Here is an 8,106-nt window from a genome sequence, read left to right on the forward strand (position 1 = left end):
TAGCTTCAGGAGGTTGTGGAGCAGCGACAACTGGAGAAGTAGAGAGGAGACAGAGTGGAGACATCCACTCATGCAAAGACTTCCACCAGGGATAAATTTTGAGCCAAGTGGGCAGAGGGATCACATGCAGCCATACCTCTAGGTGTGAGGTGGGGCGATGTGAAGTGATAGTCCCAAAAAGGCTAAAATAGGGGTAGGATTTGTGAGGTACCCAACCTCTTTTATTAGACCTTGCTACGAGAACCCCAACGAGGAGTAGTAGGACTGGCTAAGTGGGTAGAAAAGGACACAGATGGAGCGGCAAAGATAGCTACAGTGCAAGAGTCCCAAGACAACGCAGAGCTAGCAGGCTACAACAATGCGAGAGGCACGGGAGTGTTGCACGAGTGTAGGATGGCACAGAGAGGTGTGCAACAGTGCGAGATGTAGGGAGTTTTTGCAGCAGCGTAGAGGTCAGAGAGGGAGCACTTGTCAGCGGTAGAGGGAGCTTCAGCATCAGAGGGTGTTTCTAGCCCAGCAGGGAGGTCAGTTGGGAGATCAGTTACTTACTTCTCAGTAACTGAGTTGTAGTGCAGTAGTGGGCAGCACAATGCAACATGATGAAAGGAGGAATCAGTGGGATTGATGCATTCAGAGATCAAAGTGATAGAGTCTAGAGCAGTCAGGTACTGAAGAGCACAGAAGTGCAGAGTTTTCAGTTGACAGAGGCAATAGCAGTCAGAGGCTTTGATGACAAATGCATCATACTGATTCAGTTTTGATATTTTTTGTTTCTAGAGTTTCTGGAGCAACAACACTTGAGAGAAGTGTTGCATGCAGAACATTCCAAAGGTTCAAGATCAGGTTTCAATTGAATGCCTTTCTTGTTGAGAGGGAGTGTTGAAAATAGCAACAAGAAATGCTAAAAATAGAAATGCCAAAAATGGCATTGTTATAAATAACATTTCAGGATATACTCCAACTTTGTTGGAGATAGAAAAAAATAGAAATGCTAAAAATAACATTGCTATAAATAGAATTTCGGGATATATTCCAATTTTAATTTGTCCTTGAATTAAAATTTAGAATTAAAATTCGAATTTAGTCTCACTAGTTGTTTGAAAAATAATTAATTAATTCATCTTGAGTTAATTAGTTGGAGAAAATCAAACATGAAATCTTTGTGAAGACATGCAACAGTTATCTCTTTAATTGAGGAAATTACCCCTTAATTAAGGAGATAAGGATGAGTTGTATTTTAGTTGTAATTAGTTAGCTCAGTTAACTGAGTTAAGTCCAGTTAAATTAGTTCCAAACAGTTGGAGGAACTAATTGTGAGTTTAGTCACTTAATGCATGCATGCGTGAAACTAGTGTTCTCCAGATAACTGAATATTCTCTCATAAATAACTCATGCATGTTAGTTCAGAGAAAGACCCAATTGAGATTAAAGACAGGGACATTGTACTATCAGTTGGAGGAATTTTCCTATAAAGGGAACTCATCCATGCAGAAGGAATTATCTCCTTTAGGATTGCGCAGTAAATTCAGAGGTCAGTGTTGTGTGTGAGGTGAGAATCACATAGGTTGCAACTGGAGGACCCAGGAGAAACTGCACAAGGAAATAGGAGGCTTGGAGGACTGAAGGAAGGCACGAGTGTTGTCTATTCTGTCTATGAGCAGCAATGAGGGATTGTACTGAGAGGTAGATAGCTTGTGAGCTAAAGCTTTGTGCATTTCTGAGATATTTCCACTTGTATGATAATACAAATAGTGGGGGTTTTAGCTGAGGCTTTCCCCAGAGTATTCTTCTGCGTTTCATGTGTGATTGAATCTTCTTCTCTGTTATATGTGTTCTATTTGATCTTGCTCAAAATCGATTAAGCTTTCGCAAGTTTGATGGTATAAATAGATTAAGTATTTTACTTTAGTACATTGTATAATCATTTTAATCTATAGTGAGAATTTCTACATGGTATCAGAGCTAGCTGATCTATAGAGAAATTTCTACATGGTATCAGAGCTAGCTGATCTATAGAGAAATTTCTACAACTCACACATCGTGGCTTATGTTACAAATTCAGTAGTAAAGGACATTTTGACACAAAATGGGCCTGAAGGAAAGAGAGGCAAATGGATTGCCACTATTTTGGAATATGACATAGAAATAAAGCCTACAAAACTTATCAAAGGCCAAGGTTTAGCTAAACTCATGGCTGAATCGAACTGTCAGGCCTTAGATATAAATTTCATTAGTGCCCTAAATGATCAGGAAGAGATGGCAACTCCACAGATTAGTGAAGCTTTCATAGATTCACCTTGGTATGCAGATATCATATTTGTTTTACTAAACCTACAATATCCTCCTGGTTTATCTAGAACTAAAGCTAGATTTTCGAAAATGAAATCAATGAAATATTGTATCATAGACAATGCTTTATTTTGGAAAGATAATTGTGGCATTTTTTTGAATTGTTTATTAAAATATGAAGCTGACAAAGTTATGCAAGAATTTCATGCAGGAGATTGTGGAGGACAGCTATACTGGAAAACAATTGTTGATAATATTTTAAGGCAGGTTTTTACTAACCCACCTTTTTTGTAGATTTCAAGAAATATGTGACCTCCTGTCACAAGTGCCAAATATTTGAAGGAAAAAAGAAACTCTTACCATTACCTCTCAAACCCATCTCCACGGAAATTCCTTTTCAACAATGGGGTTTGGATTTCATTGGAGAAATTCACCCATCCTCCTCAGCCCAGCATAAATGGATTTTGACAGCCACTAATTACTTTACTAAATGGATGGAATCCATCCCTTCTAGACAAGCCACAGACTCTGTCATCATTTCATTCCTTGAGAACAACATCCTTTCTAGATTTGGATGCCCCCAAAAGCTCATTACTGATAATGTAGCTGCTTTCAAATCCAAGAAAATGGTAGACTTTTGTAACAGATATCACATTACCCTGGGCCATTGCACTATCTATTACCCTCAAGGTAATGGACTTGCAGAATCCTCAAACAAAAGCCTTGTTAATATCATCAAGAAACTGCTAGAAGACAATAAGAAGACATGGAACAAAAAGTTGGTTAATGCCTTATGGGCAGACAGACTAACTACTAAAAAATCCATTGGTACATCTCCTTACCAGGTAGTATATTGAATGGATGTTGTTTTTCCATCCTCTTTAGGGGTACCAGTGATGAAAATGATTCAAGAGTTGCAGGTAGAACCAAATGATATCCAAATAAGGATAAAGCAGACAATACATTTGCAGCAAACCAAAGAAGAAGTCTATGTTAAATCAGAAGTGATCTAGGATAAAATCAAAAATATTTTTGACAAGAAAACCAAAGTTGATGATTTTTACCTAGGTGACAAAGTACTCAAATGGGATTCTAGAAGAGAAGAGAAGGGTAAACATGGTAAATTTCACTTCCTATGGAAATTCCCTTATATCATTTTTGGTTACAGAGGTAACAATGCATTTTTCTTGAGACAACTAGATGGAACAGATCTACCAGGAGGACCAGTCAATGGAAGAATGTTGAAGCATTACTTATCCACAGATTAACATTAGTTCATTTGTTTACTTTGCTCATTGTATATAACATTGAAAATTTTAGATTGGATTGGATGGTAATCTTTTAAGGTTGAAACCCGAAGAGAAGTCCCTGAGCTTTGAAAGGTGTACCATCATAAGTATGAATAAAGCAGATCACAGAGTAGTTACAAGGCAACCACAGTCAAAGTTTCAATTCAAAGGCTACTCATCTTAAAGTTCTTGACATTTCACCAGGAAATGCCATCCCCATGTGGAGCCACTATTAGGGACCTATAATAATAGGATTCATAGTTTTGAATTGGCTATGGTTAGTCTTGTAATATTGTACATACTTTTTCTTTCTGCAAAGTGTTTTCCCATATTAAAATTAAAAAATGTAAAGAGGGTATGTCCTAAAAGAATAATCAAAGGAAAAAAGGAAAGAAAAAAAATCAAAAAAGTAAAAAATATGAACCCCAAAAAGAGATAAAAATAGATCATGAAAGTGTGAAAATTCAAATGCCACTACCTTTTACTTAACTTTGCAAAATAAGATTGTGTGCAGCTTGTCAAAAATGCCACAATCCATGATGGTCAAATAGTTAATATTGATCCATTCATGCATTAAATTTCATGTTGATAGATAGAGAATAATAATGAGCTCGTCAGTTTAATCTGAGCCATTGGAAGTTATAAGGTTAGAATTAGATAGTTTGCTTATCAAAAGAAAACTAAATAAATGGTCAGCAAGCTCAAATGCACCCAATGAATGAAGAGGAAATGCTAGGGTAAGTAAAGAGTAGATAGAAGAAGTTTTGCAAGTGCACAAGGTTGCTAAAGTCAAAATCACTTTCATCATGCTTAAATCCTATGTTTCATGTACAGGAAGAATTGTCAAAGAAAAAGGACATTCACTAAAGCTTATTTACTAATTTCCCCTCATCTCACTACACCCCCCACATACTTAGTTTATTAATTTCCCCTCATTATCCCTTCAATTACTTGTAAAAAATAAAAAATCTTTCCCCTCACTTTGATCTTTTGCCCCTTGGTTTCACACATTTCCCTGCACATTACCCTTCAAAAATCATCCCTCCTTCCCAAAACCCCTTTCCCTCATGTTGTTGGCATTATGATAAAAGTTTTGTCCTTGATGGCAACTCACTCAGAGACAGGTACAAGTGGTGGCAATTTGATCAGAGGACAGATCTCAGTACAGCAGGACAAGAAAGAGATATACGCAGGTTCATTAAGGAAAACCAGCGTGTACACGCAGGTTGGCTTCAGTAAAAGCGCGTACATGTGAAAAGTACCTTTGGTCCGTGGCGGTTAGTCCTTGGAAGTTGTGCCTATGGTTTTGGACCATGGTGTCTCGACGGGCGTGTCGATCCCTAGTTTTGAAGTTGATGGTATTGTGTTACTATGGTTTTGGTCCGTGGTATTGTGAAGTGCCTAAGGCTATATAAGGAGAAGATCATTAGGCAAAGTAGTGTAAGCAACGTGTGTCTGATGAAGTGAGAAGATCTGGTATTGCTGGTTATCTGTTCAGGACGCTTGGCAAGGGTCGGATCTGACAGCGAAGGTATAAGTAATTATTTCTAGATCTGCACGCGGGTTGCCTTTGGAGAAAGTGCGTATACACGCGGTTTTGGTATATCGAAGTAGCGTATGCATAATAAGATTTGATATTTCAGGTTGCTGTTGATTCTGGTTGTTGTTGCAGAGTTCTGGGCTCTGGTTTTTGTTCTGTGTTCTTGATGACAGGGTTTCAGTGATTCAGTATTGGGTGATCTAGAGAATTATGATGCAAGTATAAGTTGATGATTGTATTGCAGCAGTATTTGTTTTATACTCATGGATCCAGTCTAAAAATTGATGAAACGTGGTCCCTGTAAGAAAGAAGGTTGTAGCATTCTGTAGGGTCAGCACCTACGTACTAGTAAATGGATCGGCTAGTACAAGAGCTGAGGGGGTTGTAGCTCCCTTCCAGAAGTAGTTGGAAAACGAGAGAGGGTTGTAGCCCTCTGCAGGTTGTAGCCTTCGTACTGGTATAAGTCTGCACCAGTACAAAAGATTGTAAACTGAAGTTTCTTATTAAAGAAAGAAAGAGACGACTTGCAGCAGGTGGTTTTCACCCACATTGGGTTTCCACCTTATATCATGGTGTTCATGTGTGTGGCTTTTATGTGATGATCTGTTCTGTTATACTGCACCTGTTTACTGTCAATATGGTTAATAATGTTCTGATGCATTTACTGAAGATAAGCTAACTGAATCATAAGATTTCTGGATATACGCTAGTTTCTTTAGACACAGTAGCGTGTACACGCTGGTTCACTTAACTGAGGTAGCGTATATGTTTCTGAGCATGAAATTTGAAAAGTTTTATTGATCTGATAATACTGATTCACCCCCCCCCCCCTCTCAGTATTATTTCCAACAATTGGTATCAGAGCAGGTTCTTCAGAGGAAGCTTGATCGCTTGAAGGAAAAGATCCATCAGAATGGCTAATCCAGAAAGAGAGGCACACATCAGGCCACCAGTCTTTGACGGGAAAAATTTTACCCACTGGAAGATAAGAACCACTGCATATCTACAATCACTTGGAGCAGAAGTTTGGGGAATCGTAGAAGGAGGATACAAATTCCCATCAGCAACTCCTACAGATCCAGCAGAGAAAAAGCAATATGAGCTTAATGCCAAAGCTGTTACTGTTCTATTGAGTAGTTTGACACAATCAGAATTTATGAAGATCATGCATTTCAAATCAGCTAAGGAAATATGGGACAAAATCGTTACAAGCTACGAAGGAGATGATCAGGTAAAAAGAGCAAAGCTTCAAACTCTCAGAATCTGGTATGAAACTCTTAAGATGCATAGTAATGAAAGCATAGCTAATTATTTCCTGCGTATGGATGAGATTGTAAATTGTATGAGGGATCTGGGTGAAGAATTTGAGGAAGTTGTCTTAGTTGAAAAGGTTTTGAGATCTCTATCTGCTAAATTTGATTCTAAAGTATCTGCCATAGAAGAAAAGGAGAATGTGCAGAAAATCACCATGTCACAGCTTCACGAGATCTTAACTGCTTTTGAAATGCGACAAGAGGTACCATCAAAAGCCGCATTCGAAGCGTCAGAGGAAGAAGATGAGGTAAATTTTGTCAAGAATCTTGAACGGGGAGCTGGATGGTTCAAAGGTAAGCTACCTTTCAAATGTTTTCTATGTGGTAGAGTTGGTCACTATGCTGCTAGATGCCCTCATAACAAAGGAAAGATATATGAAGAAGATGGTAGAAGCTATTATACCCATATTAAAAGTTCATTCAATGATAGTGAAGATATTAGAAGTCTCATGGCACATGAAAAGAAGAATGCTTCATCCAATAATAGTGAAGATATTAGAAGTCTCATGGCACATGAATAGAAGAATGCAGAAACTGGAGAAGTTACCAAATTAAATGAACAATTGGAGACAAAAACCAGGGTAAGGGAGAAATTGTAGGATATAGTAAAGGATCAGAGCATAACTATTCAGAGACTTGAATCAAAGATCCTCTCTCTAAAAGAAGATCTTAAAAAATCAAGAGAACAGAACAGAGAAGCTCTTGAAGATCAAGAACATGAAGTGATCAAACTAAAGCGACAAGTGGAAGAAGGAAGAAAAGCTGAAGAAGACCTAAGGAATCAATATCTGAAAAAGGAAGAACAACATCAAGTTGAGGTAAATATCTTGAAAGGTAAATTAGAAGAAAAGGATAAGCTTTTACGATTTCAAGATAGTACTAAAGTCTTGGACGATATTCTTAATAGTCAAAGGTCTCCTGCTATCAAAACTGGTCTTGGTTTTCATGAATATGTTGAAGGTGAATCTAGTTCACAAGGTGAGGCAAGAAACTCTAATGAGAAATCTGAAATGCTCAACAAGGAACAACCAAGGAAAGAAATTCCTCAAGGAATATCCTTTACTCCTAACTATGGACGTGATAGACGATTATTTCCTCCACTGAATAATGTTGAATGTTATGTATGTCATAATCTTGGACATGTTGCAGCCAGATGTAGAAGTAGAATGGTTCAAGATCATTACAAAAGATCATCGCATCCCAGGTATTTCAGAGGATATTGCTTTGCCTGCAATGCATATGGACACAAAGCAATTGATTGCGATAGAAGGAACGTGAAATATGTAAGATGTTATACATGCAACAACTATGGGCATAAAGCAAGGGAATGCAGGATCAGATTCCAAAATTCAAAACAAGAGGACCATACATCATCACAGTTCCAGGAATTGGAGAAGACAGAGACAGAAAGGTGTGGCATAACTCAGATAGCTGACACAACAGACACAGGAGAATCGGAAAGTGATGAATTTCAGTATTCCATCTTGCATACGCTGATATAATGAAGACAAGTCGCGTATATACGCGAGTTACAGGCTGCAAAGTCGCGTATATGTAGAAAGGGCAGCAGAACAGACCCAGGAAATGGTTCAGTCATGGTTGGCTCAGGCTCAGGGGGAGCATAAAGGGCAGCAGAACAGACTCAGGAAATGGTTCAGTCATGGTTGGCTCACGC

The sequence above is a fragment of the Pinus tabuliformis genome, chromosome 4_1 (assembly GCF_031772625.1).
Source record: "Pinus tabuliformis cultivar Carrire ecotype Pingquan chromosome 4_1, CPIR1, whole genome shotgun sequence".
In the NCBI taxonomy this organism is placed as follows: Eukaryota; Viridiplantae; Streptophyta; class Pinopsida; order Pinales; family Pinaceae; genus Pinus; species Pinus tabuliformis.